Source organism: Chiloscyllium punctatum, chromosome 21 (assembly GCF_047496795.1).
Source record: "Chiloscyllium punctatum isolate Juve2018m chromosome 21, sChiPun1.3, whole genome shotgun sequence".
In the NCBI taxonomy this organism is placed as follows: Eukaryota; Metazoa; Chordata; class Chondrichthyes; order Orectolobiformes; family Hemiscylliidae; genus Chiloscyllium; species Chiloscyllium punctatum.
Genome location: NC_092759.1, coordinates 73,596,522 through 73,619,689, shown reverse-complemented (window position 1 = coordinate 73,619,689; position 23,168 = coordinate 73,596,522).

The window sequence follows — 23,168 nt, the reverse complement described above, 5'->3', positions numbered from 1 at the left end:
TTGGCATTAAACCCTAACGCTGCAACATTGTTCTCATGTGTGTTTGTTCACCAACCTGTTTTGAAATACTGTGGCATAACTCCGTGACAGGCAGGATTTGACTCCAAACCTACTGGTCCAGAGTGAGAGACACTACCACGCAAGTTCAGGTATTGGAATCTAACCCAGAGCTCTGGCTCAGAGGCATGGGCGTTACCCACTACACAAGTTTAAAACCGTGCCCAGATTTTGGGTCACATTTTAAATGTCAGCTTTCAGCTCTGTGTAGATTCATTAAAATTTGGTTCATTTTGCTGAAATACACAGTTAAATTAATTACATTGTTAACCAGATGAAATGTACTCCCCTCAACTCTAGGATGTTGAGTTTACGTGCGCTGCCTTCGAGATAAACTCTTAAGATCTTTAATTGTTTGGCTATGATTTCCACCTTAAATGGTTATTGCCTGTGGTCTGCAATATGAGAAAAAAACATCCAGCAGACACACTCTGCACTATAAAAGACCTGGAGTAGATATTTATCACTAAACACCAGAGACGAACAAAGAACATACTGTCTGGATTAAAAACATCAATCACTATTTCCTGCCTCTAATGTGTGACTGCCCTCTTCTTAAAACCACGAAGGAATCCAAGGCAGCTAATTACTGTCTAGCCTTTCTAACACACTACTATCACTCACTGGGCTGAGGAGTGGCAGAAGGAGTTTAATTTCATTAAATACAATGTATTGGAATTTGGTAAGACAAACACGGAGAGAACATCTAAGTGTAAAAGTAGGGCCATTGGTAGCGTTGTAGAACAGAGAGATCTAGAGTTCTGGTATATTTCTTTGAAGTTTGCATCACGTGTGGGCAGGGTGGTAATGAAGGCGTTTTACTTGCTGGATTTCATTGCTCAGACCTTTAAGTACAGGAGCTGGAACATTATCTTCAGTTTGAGCTGGACATTCGTGAGGTCTCTGCTGAAGTACTGTGTAGTTCCGGTCACCCAGTTCCATTGAGGATATTATTAAACTGGAGAGGGTTCAGAAAAGATTTATCAGTTTGTTGCTGGGAATGGTGTGCTTATATTATAAGGACAGGCTCGGTGGACTAAGACTTTTTCTACGGCAACGTAGAAAGTTGAGACCTTATCAACCTTATCAAGTCTTTCCCCTCTGAACTTCAACCTATATTTGTCCTCTAGATTTTGAACGTGCTACCCTGAGGAAAAGACCTTGGCTATTGACACTAACCATTCCACTTGTGAGTATATAAACCTCAATGATTACCCCTCAACCGCTGATGCTCCAGGGAAAATAACCACGGCATATTCAGCCTCTACATAATTGTCAAAATATCCAACCTTGGCAATATCTTTGTAATTTTTGTCTGAATCCTTCTTCGAAGTGCTAGACCATAATTGCACGAATTATTTAATAGTGGCCGAACCAATCTCCTGTACAGGCGCAATATGACCTTCTAACTCTGACATTCAATGCACTGTCAAACAACGACAAGCATATCAATCCCCTTCTTCAATATACTATCTACCTACACTCCAATTTCAAAGTAATGTGAGCCTGCACTCCAAGTCTCTTTTTTTTTTAGCAACACTCCCCAGGAGCTTAACATGAAATGTATAAGCCAAGCCTTGATTTTCCTTTCCAAAATGCAGCACTTATCAGTCCTTGCCTTTCCAAATGAATCTAAATCCTGTCGTTTGGATTCTCTCCAACAACTTGCCCAGCACCCATGTCAGGCGCACTGGTCATTTGTTTCCTGGCCTTTCCTTGCCAGTTTGTTTAATAATGGCACCATGTTAGTCAGCCTCGTGCCTTCCGGCACCTCACATGTGGCTATTGATGATAAGAAAATCCCATCATGATTTTCAGCAGTCACTTCCCGAGCTTCCCCCAGATTTCTTACGTGTATCTGATCAAGACCTATGATGTACATTGTGATTACACATCATTTGCTTCGTGTATGGCATGAGCATCCTCAGAAGTGATGAATGTGGGAAAAGTTACAATGTTTAAATGACATTTTATTAAGTAAAAGGATAAGAGAATGTTTGGAAAAATATGGCCCAAGCGCAGGAACGTGGGGCTACTTTAGTTTGAGATTATCGTTAGCATTTAGTGTATGAGCTGACAGATCTGTTTTCAACCCCCCTGCATAACGCAATGGTTCCATGTATATCAGCACTTGTCGATTTGTGTGTCTATCTGTGTATCACAATGTATCTATCTATCTGTGTGTTCTGCACTAATGTGTGTGTGTTTGTATCTCTACATCTGCATCTGTGTGCAATGGGAACTGTTTTGTTTTTGGGTGAATCATTGAATAGGTTTCCAAGCCTCCCTTCCTCCCTATCGCTCTTTTGTTGAAAGTGATGCTATACAATGCTCTGCTGGTGTATTTTAGGAATTTTCAATCCTTTCTTACATGTAAGATTATTTGGAAGAGTATGTCACTAAACGTTGAATTTTGCAAGATGTTTTTGTGTGTCTGCGTGTATCAATGTGTGTGTCTATGTGTTTGTATGTCTGTGTGTTCGCAGCTGTGTGCATGTATGTTCGTCTGTGTGTGTACATGACATGTGCGTCTCTGTGTGTCTGTGTGTTAGTGTGTGTCCTTGTTCTGTGTGCGTGCGTGCCTGTGTGTCTGTGTACATCCGTGTGTGAGCATGGGTGTGCATGTGTGTGGGGAATATGGGTGTCTGTATATTGGTGGTTGTCGATAACTCTCTGTGTGTGTGTATGAGTGCCTGTGTGTTGGTTTGTATGTGTGTGTTTCTGTTTGGTGCAAGTCAATGCGTGTGTGCCGCTGTCTGTGTGCTTGTGTCTGTATGTCTGTCTGTGTGTGTATATGTTTATCTGTGTGTGTATGTGTGTTTTTCTGCGTGTGTCTGCAGCTGTGTTAGTGTGCGTCTGCTTGTGTGTATATATCTGTTTGTGTTTGTCTGTGTTAGCGTATGTGTATATGTTTGGGGAGTGCGGGTATGTATGTGACTGTTTGAGTATGTCTATCTGCATGTGTTTGTGTGGCTGTGTGAGAGCGTATGTGTGCGCGTATGGGGAGTGTGGCTGTCTATGTGTTTATGTGGGTGTCAGTATGTGTGTGTGTGTGTCTGTGTGCCTGTCTGTCTGTCTGTGCCTGTGACTGTGCATGTGTGTGTTTCTGTGTTGAAAGTGTTTGGTGCTGAAAAAGCATAACCGTTCAGGCAGCATCCAAGTAGCAGGATGTCTCTCTGCATCTGAGTGTGTGTGGGTGTGGGGTTTCTGTGAGTATGTGTGTGCGTCTGTGTGCGGCTGTTTGTGTGTATGCATGAGTGTCTGTTCCTGAGAGTGTATGTGCATCTGTGAATGTATCTGTGTTTGACTCTGTGAATGTGTGTCTGCATCTATGTGTATGTGTGTGTCTATTCTGTTCAGTTTGTGTCTGTGTCTGACTGTGTGTGTGTATGCGTCTATGTGTGCCTGTTTCTGTGTGTGTGTGCGTGTCTGTGTGTATGTGTGTGTGTGCCTTTGTATATGTGTCTGTGTGTGGGTGTCTGTGTGTGATTGTGTATGTGTGTCTGTGGGTCTGTGGGTGTGTGGGTTTATGTGTGTGTGTGTGTGTGTCTGTGTATGTGCGTGTATGTGTCTGTGTTTTTGTGTGTGTTTGTGTGCGTGTGTGTCTGTGTGTGAGTGTTGATGGTGCTGTGAGCTGCTGCCCTCCCTCTGTCCCTCCCAAACTAAATTGCTGACGATTTTCACCCTCCACTCCCACCTGTACAGTGGTGTGGCGAGGCCAGCAGTGACTGGCAGCAACAGAAATATCAGCAGGTCTGACAGCATCTGTAGACAGTAATGAAAGGACCCTTCCTCAGATCTCTTGTCAGGGGGATATTACATAACTTTAAGCACCATAAAGACTGCCAGACTCGTTCCACACTGATACACACAGATAGACACACACTAATACAGAATCTTAGAGACACTCACTAATACACAGAAACTAATAAAGACATGGATTGTCTGTCAGTATTTCTCTTTCTCCATGTTGACCTTGTCAATATTTCAATTATTCTGTCTGGTGTTTGCCAGTATTTAAGTCTGTCCTCAGTGAGTGTGTTAGTTTTGCACTTGCTCAAAATAGTGAGTGAGTCAGTAATTATCCATGGAGTGTGACTGTAGGACCATTTCAATGTTTGCAGATACCAAATCTGGAATAATTGTAACGTTTATGGAGGACAGTGTGGAAATCCAGCAGAACAATGACACCTTGGTGTAGTATTCAAGTTTATGGCAGATCAGGATCAATGCAGACAGTGTGAGGTGATGCACCTTGGTAGGAATAAATCTGAAAGACAATATAAAACATTCTGTACCATTATAAAGGAGTAGAGGGCGCTGGGTGCATATGAGCACATATTATTGAAGATGTCAGGACAAGTGGAGAGAGCAGTAAATATCACAAATTATTTTCTGTATCTGAGCTGTTTACAGGGGGGGGGTGTAGGAGGGAGTCTCCGTGCTCCCTTCCTGGGAGGTGGTGGTGACGATGTGTTGTGAGCCCACCCTCCTGCCCATCGGGACGGTGGGGATACCATTTGTACCATGTCGACACAAAAGGGAGATGGCATCAGGGCCACGGCTTCTAAGTTGTGCCGGGGGGAAACGGAGCTTCCAATGGGTTTAAAGTGAGAATTGCCCTTCACTGAACATTGCTCCTTACTCGATCGGTGGGACGTGAATGTTTCAGAGTCTCCACACGAGGCGTCTGGTCCTCTCCAACTCATACCAGGCCCCTCCCCACGTGGCGGGGTGCGGGGGGGAGGTGTTGAGGGAACGAATGTTGAGCACCCCACCACCTGGATTGGCTCATTCTGTTCTATTCCAGGCTGCTTCGTCTGGAATGGGAGAAAGGGACAGAGGGAAGGATCGTGGGAGTGGGTGGCCCTGCTGTTTGTCTGGAGGGAATCAGTCCACAGTGTTGTATCCATGCAGTGTTATTAGTGTGGTGGGAATAGCCTACATGTTTCCTGCGTCCAGAATGTCCAATCCTTTAATAATCTTATACGACTCAATCAGATCCCCTCTCAGTCTTCTAAATCCAAGGGTATACAAGCATATTTCAACATAAGATAGTCCCGCCATTCCAGGAATTGACCTCGTGAACCTACGCTGCACTCCCTCAATAGCCAAAATGTCTTTCCTTAAATTTGGAGACCAAAATTGCACACAATGTGTCAGGTGCAGTCTCACCAGGGCCCTGTACATTTGCAGAAGAACCGCTTTGCTTCTATAGTCAATCCCTCTTGTTATGAAGGCCAGCATGCTATTAGCTTTTTTCACTATCTGCTGTACCTGCATGCTTGCCTTCATTGACTGGTGCTGAAAATGTGTTGCTGGAAAAGCGCAGCAGGTCAGGCAGCATTCAAAGAGCAGGAGAATCGACGTTTCGGGCATGAGCCATTTATCCATACATTTAGCAATTAGAGAGAACAGTCGACTTAGAACGCGGAGATGAAAGTAGACAATAGGCTGAAATGAGGAGATTCGTGAGGATGAGCAACTCGATGGTAGCCAAAGACCTGATGTAGATCTGTTTCAATATATCCAGGCATTGCCAACATTTGATGAGAAGGATGTAAATGCCTTTTTAATTTTATTTAAGAAAGTGGATAAACGAATGCAGTGTCCAGTGACGATGTGGATTTAGTTGATCCAAACATAGCTAAAAGGTATCAGGGTTGAGGTATTTGCATCCATTTCAGAGAAGGTATCTTGGGGAGGGGGGAGGGTTATGAGAAGATGAAGAAAGCCATCTGAAGTGCATATGAGCTTGTGTCAGAAGCCTACAGACAGCGTTTCAAGAAACTTTTTAAAAAAGGCTCCCTGTTTAAACATACATTGAGTTTGAAAAAGTCAGTCAAAGTAATTTTGAAAGATAGATAAGGGCAGTAAAAGCAGAGCAAACCTATGACACTCTTAGAGAGATTCTTACTTGGGAGTAGTTCAAATATTGACTTCCTGAGTCATTTGGAAGAGAAGAGAGTTACAATGGCAAGAATAGAAGCTACAGAGACTGATGATGCCAAGTTGGCATATAAATCAAAGATCTGAAGGGTTAAGAAGGATGTGCGAGAACTTCTTAAAACATATACCAGTAAACGTATGGTTTACTGGCGTAGGCCAGAAGTAGCAGGTAAAGAGGTTACAGCATTAACAGGTGTAGGAGCATATAACTCGTTTATGCTGAGACATAAGGAGATATGTCATTTAGTATGACTATGACAGAGATGAGAAGAGCTCCATTATATAACCTGAGGTTGGAGTGTCCGGTGAAACCATCAACAAAAATATTTCACAATTGGGAAGGTGGCCTTGAGCTTGGTGATGTCGTTGCAACATTTCAGCATTTACATTGTCAACAACATGCCTGAGCAAAATCTATATACTGATCATAACGTCTATTAGTTTTCAGACAAATTTAGGGAGAATACTTCCAGTCTGTTCAGATAGAGGTTACAATTGTTGCCATTCAATTTGGAAGTTATGCAGGTGACAGGACAAGAAACTGTACTTGCTGCCAAGTTGTCGAGACTTGGATGAAGAAAGACAGAGGTATGTTGTGGCGGGAGTAAACTGACTGAAATTGAATGGGGTTGTGAATGTTTGCGTGATTAGTGTCAATGTCATACAAATGTGTTGTAGTTAACTAATAGAGTAATAATAAGGGGCTTAAAATTAAGCTGCAGTTGAATACTGACGGTTCATTTTTTTCAAAGGGGGAGGTTTGACGAAACTGTCACTTTAGAAAGGTTATTTTCTCTTGGTCGTTTTTGAAGACAGGTCTTAAAGGCAGTGATGCCGAACTGCCGCCTGAAAACGACTGAAGAGAATAACTGAGGAGGCCTTTAGGTTTTATTAAAACTATGGGAACAATGAAAGGACAGGGACCAGCTCGACCAGACCAGGTCTACTCGTTTTGTGTTTAGCTGCAGCATTCAGCGGCTGCTTGGGGTCACGGAAGGGTTGGAATTTTCAATGCATGATCCCCAGCTGCTCTTCTCTCTGAGATCTCTTCTAATGTAGTTTCTTTCTGGATTGTAAAATTGCACGTAACAATTTGTATTTGAGTTTTCCTTTGTGCCAAGCGTTGATTACCAAGAAGGTACAGCATCTATTGTTTGTGTATGTGTTCCAACATATAAACTAACCCAATTGTTCTTTTCTTTGACTGAATTTTAACTAATGCATTTGAATAGATGGTATTTTGCTTCACACTGCATATCTACGGTTAAAATAAGGAAAGGTTTGGGCTAAAGCAACCTTCTTAAAATACTTTATGGGGGTCTCGTCTGATCCATAACTCTCGTAGCTCAGGGGCTTGCGACTGACTCCTGTTATTGGAAAGTTAGTGGAGGGGCTGGGGGTGGTTTGCTGGAGGTTGCGCTGTGAGCTGCCTCACACATTCAGGGAGACCTGATGATTTGCTGACCCAAATCTGGATGGAGCCTGGGGACTGTAGGTACAGTACCTGGGTCTGTAACATGAACAATAAATGGAGCAGAAGCTGTAGAGATGGGAAGCTCTGAACCCACGGAGTGAGTGTGTGTGGGGAAAGGGATCTGCTCTATCCAACACGGGTTTTCTAGGGACAGCTTCCCAAGCTCCACTTTACCCAGGAGCAGAGTGTGAGGGACCCCTGACTGAACAAGGAGCTGGTCACAGAGCGGTGTCACCCCCTTTTACACGACCTGCAGCTTCACACTGGGGGAGAACGGTGCTGCCAGTGGCTGTTAGGGTCACTGTTTCATTCAGCTTCTATGATCCTGAACTTTCCAGGCAGGACTGAGTGACATATCCATCATCTCCCAGTGTGTCGACATCACTGGTGACGTTCTGTCGAACTGATTTAGACTGATGTTTCGGGAGTGTAAGCTTCCTGTTTGATAACCAGTCCTCGCCCATTCCTTTGTAACACATTCGAAAGGCTAAATAAGAACAAGGAACATCAGTCAGCAATTCAGCCGCTCCAGCCTGCTCCACCACTGAATACAATCATGGCTGACCTCATCACGGCCTGTGTTCCACTTTCCTGCCATCTCCAATCTTCTGCTCTCTTGTTGTAGATTGCGGCACATGAAAAAATATCCACTCCACATCTACACTTTCAATTACTTTTAGCATCTTACAGACCTCAATGTTATCTCCTTTCACTATTATAAACTTGAGAGTATCCGCCTGAACTGCTCAATCTCTCTTCATCCCTCATTTCTGGAATCCCCATGGAACCCGTTCTGAATTACCTCCAATGCAAATGCACCCTTCCTCACCCAAACGGTACTCCAGTTGCAGCTTCACTAAAGTCTTGCGTAGCTACAGCAACACTCCCTACCTTTCTATTCTATCTTTTTACGAATAAAAACTGAACCTACACTTGCCTTTCCCATTACTTGCTGTATCTGCATGCAGGTTTTCTGTGAAATGCACGTGAACACATAGACCCCTCTGCACCTGAGCACTTTAAAGTTTCTCTCCATTTAGATAATATTTTGTCTTTCTATGTCGCTGGCCAAATTTAATAATTTCATAGTTATCCACTTTAACTTTCATTGCCAACTGTTAGCCTATTTAACCAGCCTATCCATATTCATTTTTGAACCTCTTACATCCTCATTCCGATGTAATTTTCCACCGATGTTAGTATCATCTGAAAAATTGGTTGTAGTATTTTCTATCCTGTCAACCGTGAAATAATATTGATGACAAATAGTTAAGGCATCTGTACTGAAATAAGTGGCACCCCATAAGGTACATTTGTCAAAAGAAAATGTCATCTGACTGCATTTTATTGGTTCACCAATCCTCCATCCAAGCTAATAAATTCCTCCTAAACCCATGTTTTCTGCTTTTACTGCTTACTCTTTGGACAAGTGATATATCCAATCCCTTCTGGAAGACTAGATATAGTCCATCTCCAGAATTCCCACGATCCACCTTGTTTGTGACATCTTTAAATAACTCAAGCAAACAATTCAAACATGATTTAGCCTTCGTAAAACCATGTTGACTCTGACGGAGTGTGGAGTAACTTTGCAAATGTCCTGAACAATGGATTCTAACAATTTGTCTTAAATTACTATAGTTTATCGTTAAACTTTACTCTCTAATGTATACCATTATTATAACTTTTTCCCTTTCGAAAACCTTTATGTTTTCTTTGAATTCCTGTTTAACAGGCACAAGGCTTTAAGAGATCTGCTCCAATTGCTGTGTAAGAGCCATCTGTAGCTGAATGGACTCATCATCCTGCTGGTGTCCTAACCTGATGGGCTGACGTCTTTTGGGTGCTCCCATTTTGTCGGCTCCAAGGCCAGAATGACCTCCTCCTGTTGATGTGTTAGAGGGGTGGGGGATAATGGGTCTTCACATATTCGTCCGTAACAGGCTGGAGAAACTGAACGGTCTCCTCATGCATCCCTGACATGGGACGAGGTCTTCTATGATTGGTCTTAACCTGCTCCCTTACAACAGACACGTGCCTGAAGTACCTCTGCCTTTCTCATAAGAAAAGTCTCAGATAGATTGCATCCTTATCCAATTCACTTGTAACAGGCTCAGTGGGGCCGAATGGCCTCCTGTTATCCCAGCATAACAATCTCTAGTCACTGTGTGGACCCTTCCATTTCCTGTGTAACAGACGTGCAGGGGCTGAATGGACTGATCCGTTTGCTGTGCAATAGGATACTGGTCCGTTGTGGTCTACTCTGGGTCCAGTGTTACAGGCTCCAGGGGCTGATTGGCCTTCTCTTGTAACTGCATATCAGTCTCCAAGGGCTGAATAGTCTCGTCCTGTTCGGAATCACAGTGTTGAAAACCTGAATATCATTGTGTTGTTCCTGGAGAATGGCATGGATTTCTCCATTATGTGTGTAATTGGCTTCGGTTGCTCACACCTTCTGGTCATCTATGTAAAAATAAGATCATCTTTCATTCTTGTAAAGTCCAATGTTTATTGGACCAACCTGACCATCCTTTCCTTATAAACTAACAGCTTCATTACACGAATCAGTTGAGGGAACCATCGCAGAACTGCTTCCAATGTAACAATATATTTTCCTCCGTGAAGAGAATAAATCTGTACACAGTACTCCAGATGTGATCTCACTAAGAACCTGTACAGTAGCAGCAACGGTTTACCAGCCTGCTGTAAGGTGCCCACCCAGGTTAGAGCTGTCTCAGCTGTCGCGGGGAATACACAGCATTGTTGAAAAATCGTTTTCCTTCTCTACTTCACCAGCATAATAGGAAATCTGGATAAAATCTGGGAATAAAGCTTGAGAAGTTCATAAATGATGTGGCGAGATCATTTCTACCATTAGTCTCGCCAGAACTAACTTCACTGAGGTTTCAATGAACCCTGAAAGGTGGAGCTCAGAAACAGCAACGAGAAGCAAACATTGATGGGAGTTATATATTAAAGTGAAAGCTGCAATCCAAATGTTGGGCATCTTATAAGGCAGGAAATGGGATATACACGTTTGTGGGGACTGCAGAAATAATGTGCTGTCTAAATTATATCTAAGCTATGTTAACCCAATTGAATGCTAATGCTGGGAAGAAAGAATTTCATGAGCATGCGGGAGATGGCTTGCATTAACATTATTTCGAGCACCGAGGTCGAAATCAGGTTTTTTTTAGGAATTGGTGTAGAATGATCAGAAGAGCTAATTAAAAACTTTGCTGTAAACGACCTTTTGGGAAAAGTGACCACAACTTTTTTTATTTGAGATTAGGTTCCCTACAGTATGGAAACAGGCCCTTCAGGCCAAAAATGCCACATCAACCCTCCAAAGAGTAGCCCACCCAACCGGTTTCCCTCTGATTAATGCACCTACTGCTATTGGCAGTTAAAATGGCCAATTAATTTGACCTGCGGATCTTTTGACTGTGGGAGGGAACCGGAGTACCCGAGGAAACCCACCCAGACACGGGGAGAATTTGCAATCTCCACACAAACAGTCACCCGAGATTGGAATCAAATAGGAGTCCCTGCTGTTGTTAGGCTGCATGATCGACAATGAAGCACGGTGCGGACTGTACTGGTTTTCTGATGTTTGTGTACACAACAGTTTTTGTTTTATTTGAAGTAACCATTATGAATCTGATTCATATCAGCAATGAAGTTGTGAGGAGAAAGTGGAGACTGCAGATGTTGGAGGTCAGAGTCGAAGAATGTGCTGCTGGAAAATCACAGCTGGTCAGGCAGCATATTAGTGGCATGAGAATCGACGTTTCAGGCATTTGCTCTTCATCAGGAATGAAGCTTGTGGACTGGGGATGGGGGGGAGGAATAAGAGATAAATGGGAGGGGTATGTGGAAGGGGGAGGAAGCCTGGAAAGTGAGAGGTAAATGAAGAAGGGGTTGAAAGTGAAAGGTGATGAAGGGAGACAGAACGCCTCATCTACTGCATCCATTAAACCCAAAGTGGTCTTCTCTACATTGGGGCACTGGATCATTTCAGAGACCATGTCTGGTACAGCCACACTGGCCAACGTCACCAACTTGTGCCTAAACACTTTAACTCCCCCTCCCACTCCACCAAGGACATGCAGGTCCTGGGCCTCCTCCATCACCAAACCCTAATCACCTGAGTAATGGAGGAAGAAAGCCTCATCGTCCCCCGTGGGTCCCTTCAACCACAAGTGATCAATGTGGATTTCACCCGTTTCTCCATTTCTCCAAATCCCACCTTATCCCAGTCCAACCTTCCAACTCGGCACCACCATCTAGAATGTTCATATGTGTCATTCTTCCTTCCCACCTAACCACTCCACCCTCCTCTCTGAGCTATCACATTCACATCCCGCCATCTACTTATTAGATCAAAGGAAGCAGCTTAGTAAAAATGCCAAGTGTTGTAGTTAGCCAGTGGATTCAGAGAAATATAGGAGCTCGCAAATTCGGACCAATAAACTGAGGGAATAACAATCAAAAAGCGAAGAAGCATGCAAACGAAGATACAACATAAAAACGGCTATAAAGATTCTCACAATGTAAGAAACAAAACTAAAAACAAGATCAAACTTGGAACAGTGAGTGTGCGGACAGGGTAATTTATTGTAAAGAACAGAGACATTACAGGGAAAAGAATCAGATTCTTTGTGTCTGTCTTCATGGAAGAATATCCAGAAATTCTCCCAGAAATACAAAGTGACCATGGGACTTGTATAAATAAAGTCTAAGTTCATTCATATCAGTGATGAGGTAGCATTTGAAAGGACAGCTGGATTGAGTGTTGATAAATCTGACAGACCAGATTTGCTTCATACAATAATTTCAGCAATTATCATATTGATTGCATTACGTATTTTCATGTTATTTTCCGACACATTCCCGAAAAAAGGGAGCCAATCGGGATATGGGACGGTAATAAATATTATCCGCCAGTTTAAGAACAGATGAAGATGGAGAGTGGTGAACTACAGACCAGTAGCTTATCATCCGCAGCCGGTTGTCTGTTGGTCTCAATTACAAACTGCATGCTACTGGATATTTAGAAGGTAATAACATAACTGGGGAGTGCTATAATGCATCGATGAAAGGAAAATCAGAAATGGCAAACAGTATTTTGTAATAGTTGTAAGGTGATTCTTGTAGTCTTCACCCATGAGGAATCAATGGATAACGTATAGTTCGATATTCAGGAGCATTTTTTTAATAACTCACATACTAATATCATCAGAAAAGTTAAAGTGGAATGTATTGGGCAGAACGTATGCAAATGGAAAGTAACAATTATGTTTACATTCATATAATTGTAACTGGATTATAGAAGATGTCATGCACCCGTTGCATAGCATGTTGCTGAGACAATACTGAGAGTATTGTGTACTGCTGTGGAGTCCCCATCTAAAAACGGATATACTCAGTATAGAGGAACTGCAAAAGGCAATATCCAGATTAATCCCGAAAATGGCAAGATTGTTTGATTGGGACACTAGGCCTGTGATCTCGAATTTCAAATAATGAGAGGTGATTGTAGTGAATCTTAGAAACATAGAGGGGACTGAATAACAGAGGACATTGAGAACTGCAAGCAGGTGCCGTTCGCGAGAATCCCATGATATTCTACACGAACCACACAAAGAACAGAATAATCAGTGAACAGTTAGTGTCCATCACAAATCAAGGGGGCAATCTGTATATGAAGCTGGAGAACACTGAGAGATTGTGACATGAGAACTTCACATGTGTTTTACTTGGGAGAAGGAGGAGGCAGCAACAGAATTCGAGTTCTTTGAGGACATGACTAGAAAAGTTGATGAGGGTCGAGCTGTGGATGTGGTGCATATGGACTTCAGCAAGGCATTTGATAAGGTTCCCATGGCAGGCTCATTGCGAAGGTCAGGAGGAATGGGATACAGGGGAACTTAGCTGTCTGGATACAGAATTGACTGGTCAACCGATGACAGCAAGTGTTAGTAGAGGGAAAATATTCTGCCTGGACGTCAGTGGTGAGTGGTGTTCCACAGAGATCTGTCCTTGGGCCTCTACTGTTTGTAATTTTTATTAATGACTTGGATGAGGCGATTGAAGGATGGGTCAGCAAATTTGCAGATGACACAAAAGTTGGAGGTGTCGTTGACAGTGTAGAGGGCTGTTGTAGGCGGCAGCGGGACATTGACAGGAGGGACCTTGGTGTGCAGGTACATAGATCCCTTAAAATGGCCACCCAGGTGGACAGGGTTGTTAAGAAAGTATATGGTATTTTGGCTTTCATTAACGGGGGATTGAGTTTAAGAGTCGTGAGATCTTGCTGCAACTCTACAAAACTTTGGTAAGACCGCACTTGGAATATTGCGTCCAGTTCTGGTCGCCCTATTATAAGAAAGAAGTGCACAACAAAATCCCTCTGTTCCTCCACACGACCAAGAATCCTATCCTTAATCCTATATTCAGCTTTCAAATTCGACCTTCCAAAAGCGTGAAAATATACAACGAAAATGTCTTAATGGCAGGAGACGGGGTGGTGGAGAAGGCTGTTTGTTTGGCTGGAGATCAGTATCCCCTGGTGTGCGACAGGGATCAGTGCTGCGTCCCTGTTATTTGTGGTATTCCTAAATGGTGCAGATGTGAATGGGGGTGGGGGATGGTGTTGTTGGGTGGATCGGGTGGAGGTTGTGATAAGTAAGTTTGTGTTTGCCCGGTTGTTTGGCAGTGAGGAGGAAAGTCTTATGTTACAGAAAGATACAGATGGATTGAATTAATGGAAGATGGGATATAAACCTGATAAATATGAGGAGATGCAGTTTGGAAGAAGGAAGCAGACAGGCGAGGACTCAATGAATGGCAGCACACTAGGAAGCTCAGAGGGTGCATCTCCACACATCCCTGAATGTGACTGAACAGGGTAATAGGTTAGTTAAAAAGTGGACCTTGGGTGTAGCATTTATTAATTGGGGCGTACGTTATAAGCGCTATACAGGTCTTCTGGTAGGCCAAGATGGAATCCTGTGTGTAGTCTGGGATCCACATTACAGGAAGGATGTGATTGTACCGGAGAGGATGCAGAGTAGATTCACCAGGGTGTTCCCTGGGATGGAGCATATCAGCTACAGAGAGAGGCTACGTAAGCTCGGGTTGTTTACTTTAGAGCAGAGAAGGCTGAGGGGCCCATGATTCAGGAGGATAAGATAATAAGCGACACGGACAGGGTGGATTGACAGCAGCTGTTCATTTTAGTCAGATGGTCAAGAACAAGGGAGCACACTATTAAAGTGAACGGTTTGAAGTTTAGTGAGAATTTAAAGATTGTTATTTTTCACCCAGAGGATGTTGGTGTCAGGATATTACTCCTTGAGAGGAGAGTTATCACGGCTACCATTAAAAAGTGCGTGAACGAGCACTTGGAAGTGTCATATCATTCGCAGCTATCGGCCTAGTTTAGGAAAGTGGGACTATTGTATTTCTGACAGCTGTATTTCTGACAGTACAGAATATATACTCCTGTGAGTGTGTGGCTATACAAGGTCAGTCATTGAACAGCTAAGGCAGGAATTGTTGTGTTTCTGAAGGGTATATTCATAAGGGTTATAAGACTGAAGTGTAATAGCTTGTCAAATAATGTCAATGTGGGAAATAACAGAAAACAAGTGCAGCTTCCTTCCAATCTGAAACCAGAGAATGGAGAATGGGGAATAGGGAAATGGCAGAACTATGAAACAGCTGCTTCAGTTCTGACTTCACAGAATTTTCTACCAATACTAGGAAAACCAAGTCTGGTGTGGAAAACGATATAATACATGGAACATAAAGCATAATAAGTGAATGGTTTAGGAGAAATTATTGGGGCTGAACTAATAAACATAGAAAACACTAACATAGATTTAAGAAATGGGAATTATTTTTGAGAAACAGACTGGGAGACAAATGAAATAGAAGCAATGGGTGTAAAACATTTGGAATTTCAGAAATTCTTTTGGTAAAACTCCAAGCCCAGTTTGCAAAATCAAATCTTAGTGAATTGGTGCGAAGATATGGACATGTTTCTAGAATGGGACAGCTGGCGGGAAACAGTGAATAGAAATAAACAGACCCCTCAAGCAAAAGCCTGACATTGTCTATAAGGTGTGATTCTGTGACCATGACTATGTCCCAGACTCCCCATCATCTTCCCCAGATATGTCCTGTCTTACCAGCAGGACGGACACAGCAGATGAGGCGGCATAGTGTGATACAGTTGGAAGGGAATTGCTCTCACTGTTGTAGACCTCAGCAGTGATTCTGTATCCCACGAAGTCTCATGGCGTTAGTTTACACATTGGAAAGGAAACCTCCCGCTGATTTCCATGTACCACCTTTTTTAACTGATGAATCAGTATTCCTCCATGCTTACCAACGCTTGGAGGAAGCACTGAGGGTGGCAAGGGCGCACAATGTAGTCTGAGTGGGGGATTTCAATATCCACCACCAAGACTGACTCGGCAGCAGCATTGCTAATCGAGCTGTTCGGGTCCTAAGGGATATAACTGAGAGATTGGGTCTGTGACAGCTGGTGAAGGAACCAACAAGAGGAAAATACATACTTGACCACATGCTTACTCATCTGCCAGCTGCAGAGGAATCTGTCCATGACAGTATCGGTAAACGTGACCACCGCAGAGTCATTGCAGAGACAAAGTCGCACCTTTACATTGAGAATAACCTCCATAAGTTTGAATGGCACTATCACCATGCTACATATGCCAGACTTAAACAGATCTAACAGCTAAAGTCTGGGTTTCCACAGTGGTATGGGTCAGCAATAGCAGCAGAATTGTACTCCCCCACAACCTTATGGCCTAGCATACCCCCTCACAAAAATTACCATCAAGCCAGAGAAATAACCTTGGATTCATAGAGAGTGCTGGAGGGCAGGAGCAGCACCAGACATATCTGAAAAAGAGGTGTCAACAAGAAGCCACCAACCAGGATTATTCACGTGCCAATTGGCATAAGCAGTAAGCGATAGACAGAGCTAAGTGATCCCACAAGCAACGGTTCAGATCTAAGATCAGCAGTCCTTCCACTTCTAGTTGAGAATAGTTATGGACAATTAAACAAGTCATTGAAGGAGGAGATACTACAAGTATCCCCATCCTTAATGGTGGAAGAGGCCAGCACTTCAGTGCAAAATGTACAGTTGATGCATTCGCAACAGTCCATCTAGGCCTACTTCAGTGGTCCTCAGCAATTCAGTTGTCAATCATCAGCCAATTTGCTTCACACCACACGATATCCAGAAACGGTTGAGACACTGGATACCCCAAAGGGGACACATGCTGAAAACATTCTGGCATGAATAGTCCTGAAATCTTGTGCTGTAGAACTTCTCACTGCCCGAGCTAAGCTGTTCCAATACCATTTCAACAATGAAATTTCCCCAATTAAGTGGAAAATTACCTAAGTATCTCCTATACAGAAAAAGCAGAACATATCCAATCCGGCTAATTAACACACAATCAGTCTACTCTCGATCATGAGTAATGTGATGGAAGGTGTCAATGCTTTCAAGCAGTACCTGCTCAGCAATAGCCTGGTCAATGGCACCCAGTTTGGGCTCCACCAGTGTCACTCACCTCCCGACCTCATTACCTTGGTTCAAACATGGACAAAAGAGCTGAATTCCAGATGTGGAATGAGAGGGACAGCCCTTTAAAACAAGACTGCCATCGACCAAGTGTGGCATCAAGGTGTGTAAGCAAAACTGGAATCAATGGACACGAGGGAACAACTCCCCACTGGTTAGAATCATACCTGACACGTAGGAAGATGGTTATGGTTGATAAAGGTCAGTGAACTCAGCTCCAGAACAAGTCTGTCGGAGTCCTTCCGGCAGTGGTCTAGGCCCAAACATCTTCAGGGCTGCTTCGTCAATGACCTTCCGTCTACTAAAAGGTCAGAAGTGTGGATGTTCGCCAATGATTGCACAATGTTCAGCAACATTAGTGGCTCCTCAGATACTGAATCAGCCCATGTCCAAATGCGACAAGATCTGGTCAGTATCCAGGCTGACAAATGGCAAGTAATCTTCAGGCCACACAAATGCTAGACCGTGACCATCACCACTAAAATATAATCTAACCACTGCCACTTGGCATTCAATGGTGCTATTATCACTGAATCCACAGTGGACTGCAGCGGTTCAACAAGGCAGCTCACCACCACTTTTTTAAGAGCAACCAGGGACAGGCAGCAAATGCTGGACCAGCCAGTCACACCCAGATTCACGAAATAAATAAATTGAAAAACAACATTTTTTTTTAACAGAGGAAAGTTGCTGCGGTATCACAGGGATCGGTGCTCGGGTCCCAACTGTTCACAATACCAATTAAACATTTGGTTGTGGGCATCAAATACAATATATCCCAACTTGCTGACAGCACTAAATGATGTTGTCTTGTGAGTGGGTGAGGAGGTTGCACAAAAGCTTCTCGCTGACTAAGAAAAGTGAAGTGAATGGGCCGATACGTGGCAGATGGAGAGCAAGGTGAGTAAAGGTGATGGTGTGCCCTTTGGCGGGAACAATAGACTGGAAGCCTATCGTTTAAAAAGGGATTGTTTGAAACATGTTGAACTACAAAGTGACGCATGCTTCTTTTTGATGTTTCCTTCTGGCAGCTGTCCGAGGTCCCTGCAGTGCAGTGAGATCTGAACCCACAAATAAATACTGCGAATGGCATTGACACGCTGACCAGTGTACATAGACCCACCAACTGGGGAGCTGTAACATTGCAAAGGATCTGGAACTCCCTGGAGACCAGTCACTGAAAACAATATTGCAGGAACAGAAAGCAATTAGGAAGGTAAATGGTGTGCTGACCTTCATTTCAGAGTGATTTGAATGCAGGAGTAAGCGTGTCTTACTGCAGCTCTACAGGGCGTTGGTGAGAAACCATCTCAAACATTGTGCAATATTGTGTGTAGTTTTCGTCTCCGTACCTCATAAAGGGAAATCCTGTCATTGAAGGAGAGCAGTGAAGGATGACCAGACTGATCTCTGGGATTAAAAGCAAATTATTGCAAATGCTGGAATCTGAAACTAGAAAAGAGAAAATGCTGGAAAATCTCAGCAAGTCTGGCAGCATCTGTAAGGAGAGAAAAGAGCTGACATATCGAGTCCAACTGACCCTTTGACGAAGGGTCAGTTAGACTCGAAACGTCAGCTCTTTTCTCTCCTTACAGATGCTGCCAGACTTGCTGAGATTTTCCAGCATTTTCTCTTTTTTGATCTCTGGGAGTACAGGCTTATTGTGGGAGCAGAGTTTGGGAAAACTGGGCTGTATTCCATGGGAAAGTGAGTGGAGATCTCAGTGCGATATATAAAACTCTGACAGGGTGTGACAGATTGGAAGCAGGGATGATTATTCCCCAGGCTATGGTGTCTAACACAAGGGGCCACAGTACTAGCTCCAGATAGGCCATTCTGCATGAGATGAGAAAAAATGTCTGCATTCAGAGAGTGGTGAACGTGGCGAATGTGCCCGAATCTGAATGTCAAGACACTGAATATAAATACGGATTTAGATACAGTAAAGGGATGTTGGGTGAGCAGGAGTATGGTGTGGAAATAAAGAGCCAGACATCATTATATTGAATTGTGTAGCAAACTCGACAGACCAAAGGGACTACTGCACTTCCTATTTTATAGCTTTCCAAGGTTAATCACATTAACAGATATATTTATTTTGTGGGATAAGTGCATTGTGGAGATGTTTGAACATGAACGACAATGAGGAAGGCTCAATGTGTTGAATGGCCTACTCCTTTCCTGATGTTTCTGCGCAGTCTGTGGGAAACTCTGTAAAAGTTGTCACAACTCTTGGATGTTAGGAAGGAGGTCTCTGCAGGACACAACAGACCTGCGTTTCCTGTTCCCTTTTCCGATACCGGCTGCGGCTGGTTGTTCTGTCGAGGTATATCCTTTAAGAACTCAAAGCAGTTTGAGACAATAGAGTGTCTTGATTGGCTGATTCAGAGACCATTGAAAAGTTTATCATATGTCTGTGTGTCTGGAGTCACGTTTAGACCAGACCAGGAAAGCACGGGAGACTCAATTCCTGAAAATACATTGGGGAAGGAAATTGGTGTTTACATTCGACATTGGCTTCAAGGTCACGGTTACTGATGCCAGATTTTGCATCGTAATATTATATCATTTATGTTTTATTTCCACCAGCTGCCAGACCATTATCCTGGTATGGATTAGTAATCCAGTGACATTTCCACAACAGGACCATCTCCACATGGGGACCTATCGGAAACCACACTGAGCAGGTTATTTCTCTGCTGCTTGACAGCTCTGTCTAAAAGAACTCCCACCAATGTGACTGTCGTGATAGGACTGAGGGAGTGGTAATTGGTCAGATTGTAATTATACTCCTCTTAGAGGACCGGACATAGCTGAGTAAATTTTCCACATTGCCAGGTAGGTGTCAGAGTTGGAGCTGGATTGAAACAGCTTCCCCAGGGACACGGCTTGTTGTGCAGCACAAGTCTTCAATCCTATTGCAGGAATGGTGCCAGGGCTCATTGCCTTTGTTGTATCTTCTGTGTTCAGCTGTTTCTCCATGTCACGTGCAATGAATCGAATTGGTTGAAGACTGGCATCCGTAATTCTGTGGCCATCATGACGAGAGTGAGGTGGATAATCCACTCAACACTTCTGGCTGAGAATAGTGCAGATATGACATCCTTGTGTTTTACACTGGTGTACATGGCAGTTCTGTTATGTAGTATGGGGATACTTATGGAATCCTCTCCTCCAGTCATTTGTTTAATCTTCCATCACCATTTATGACTGCATGTGGCAGGACTGCAGAGCTTCGATCAGATCTGTTTGTCAAGTGTTGTAGCTTTAATGTGTTAGCATCAGGTTTAGGTTCACGTGGTTCTCACCCTGACATGTTCACCCACAGTCATTACTAAAACATATGTCGTGTTGATGGTCATGACAGACTGAGGAGATTATCCCTGGGGAGAAAAGTTACAGGTTGTGGTTGAATGCTGTTCTGCTTCTCCTGCTGCTGTGGTTTACAGCACTACAAAAATACGCAGTTTTGAGCTGCAATATCTGCAGTGCAATTCTGCTGTCTGTTCCCGAATTCTCACTGAGACCCATTCTCGCATCAGCCCTGTACTCAGTGACCATCTCTGGTTACTGATGTGGAAATACTTCCATTTTGAATCTCTCATTCTGCTGAGGGTCGCTCCCCGGGTCATGCTTCCAATCTGACACATTCTGCAAAAGCATTTAACTGATTTTATGCAATTACTTAATTCATCTGCAGTTTTCCTTCAGTAATGCCATCTTCTGTGTTTGAGGTGAATGCGTTTCCCTCTGTGTCTCTCTCTGACCATGATTCAGAGCTCTGTAGTGTTAGTGATGCCAGCCTTATGTAGATTCAGAGCCAATGAATTGCCTGGATTCCCAATCATCTTCACCACATTGTATGTTTCCTCTTTTGGTTTGATGCCTTATCACTCATGGCTGCCTTGTCCTCCCGTGAGTATGTTTCATCTCCTTTGGGATGAATTTCTGATATCCTCCGAATTATACCCATAAACTCCTGTCATTGCTGCTCTATGGTCTTTCCTGCTCGGCTCCCCTACCAATTAACTCTGGCCAACTCCTCCCACATGTCTTTGTAGTAAATAAAGCTCAAGTATGATCACATGACATCACGAAGAGAGCAATAGATATAAACTAAATTGAGGAGTTTTAAGAGAAGGGATGTGAAGAATAATTGGTAAATTTCTTAACTAGATACAAAGAGAGAACGAGAGAGAGGATATACATGAGGAAATGTGAAAAATGAAAAAACTTGATTATTGAAAGTTTTACATGTCCATCCCTCAATGTTGTGGCAATGCCTGTGTGCTGTGGTCCTTTGTGTAGTGCATGTAAAACAGAGCAATGTGTTCAAATGCTGTGTGTGATGGCAGAAATTGTATCTCCAATGATATGGCAGGCACTAACTTTGGAAAGAACCCAGAAGATCAATATATTGAATTCCCGGTAGCAATTGGATGAACTGAAATAAGTTCGGATACCAGAAGCGAGAATTAATAATACACATCCTGATGAGAATGAGAGATTAAAGTCGAGAATTCCAGAAAAAAAGGGAAAATTAAGAAAAGGGGAACATATCACTTTAGATGAGCATCTAATAAAGTTTTATAAATTTTATACATCATGTGCTGGTATATGCATCATTTTTCGCTAACTGTGACTCCGTTGTTCATTTTGACTGTTGTGCACATAAGAAAAATGTTTCTTATCTACACATACACATTGATTAAACAGTGTGTATAACATTATTTTTCCGCCATCGAAATGGTCCTGTTGTCGTGCTACCAGGATACATGAACACCAACTGGCCACCAAAAGACACGACATTGGCACTATGTTCCATACATAAAAACAAAGAAAGGCACCACTTTGATTGGACAACGCACACACATCCTAAGACACGGAAGGACGTTCTTAGAGGAATGGCATTCTAACCAGAAGTTCATCCATAAACACATAAATTTAGATCCTATCTATCTTCTCTTGTAAAACAAAAGAACTGGAAATGACATCACCCACCTTAAAAACCAAGACTTATAAATAGAGAGGCGTGACATACCACCAGTGCTTCAGCGGAGACTCTCATTGACAATGTTACCTCGTCATGGTGTTGAAACATCTGAAAACAATCCTTCACGCACAACCAGCTGATTGCATAAATATAAACTGTTATTTTACTTTTATTAGTGGCATTTGGGAGTTCTTGTGTTTTAACAGATTACGAGGGGAGGTGAGCTTTTCTGGGTGTGTGGTTTTAATCAACAGAGGGTTTCGAAATTGATGTCATAACAGTTTGTGGCCTTGTGGTATGGGATTTGGACAGATTTGAACAGATTTTGGGTACAAAAGTTCCCAGCTGATTCCAACACGTAGTAATTAGGGACCTAGATCTTCAAATAAAACCGGTGGGAAAATGCATTTAATTTTGTTAACTTGTAGTTGGTTAAATTAAAAGTGAGAGAAATTGCTTTTAACATTAATAAAGAGGTTCCCAAATTTGCCAAGGAAGTTTACAAAGACAGAAGAAGGAATATTTTTAGAATTAGCAAATAGGTTGGAATTGGGTTTAACCAGGCACAAAAGGAAAGCTGAAATTGTAATGGAGTTGGTCAAGCACTTTGGTGTATCAGAGAAACAGGCAACTATAGTAGAGTTAGAGAAAACTTAAATTGCAAATATGGCAACTGGAGTTAGAAAATAAAGAAAGAGACGGAAACAGAGAGAGAAGAAAGAGAAAGAGAGGCTAAAGAAAGAGAGAGCGAATTTGAAATTCAGAAGTTGGGAATTAGACAAGAAAGTTAAATAAACAGGATGGAGATGAAGGGAGAATATTGGGATTTTTACAACTATGTTAATACCTTGCCATATTTCGGTGAAAAAAAATTCAAAACCTCTTTTATTTTGTTTGAGAAAATAGCTCAGTAGATGGCGTGTCCTGTGAACTTGTGGGTAATGCTAGTTCAGACAAAGCTGGAGGGCACATTTAGTGAGGCATGTGCAGCGCTGTCAGATGATGGTTCAAGAGACTATGCAGATGTTAATCTAACTATTTTGAGTGGTGATGCGTTGGTACTAGAA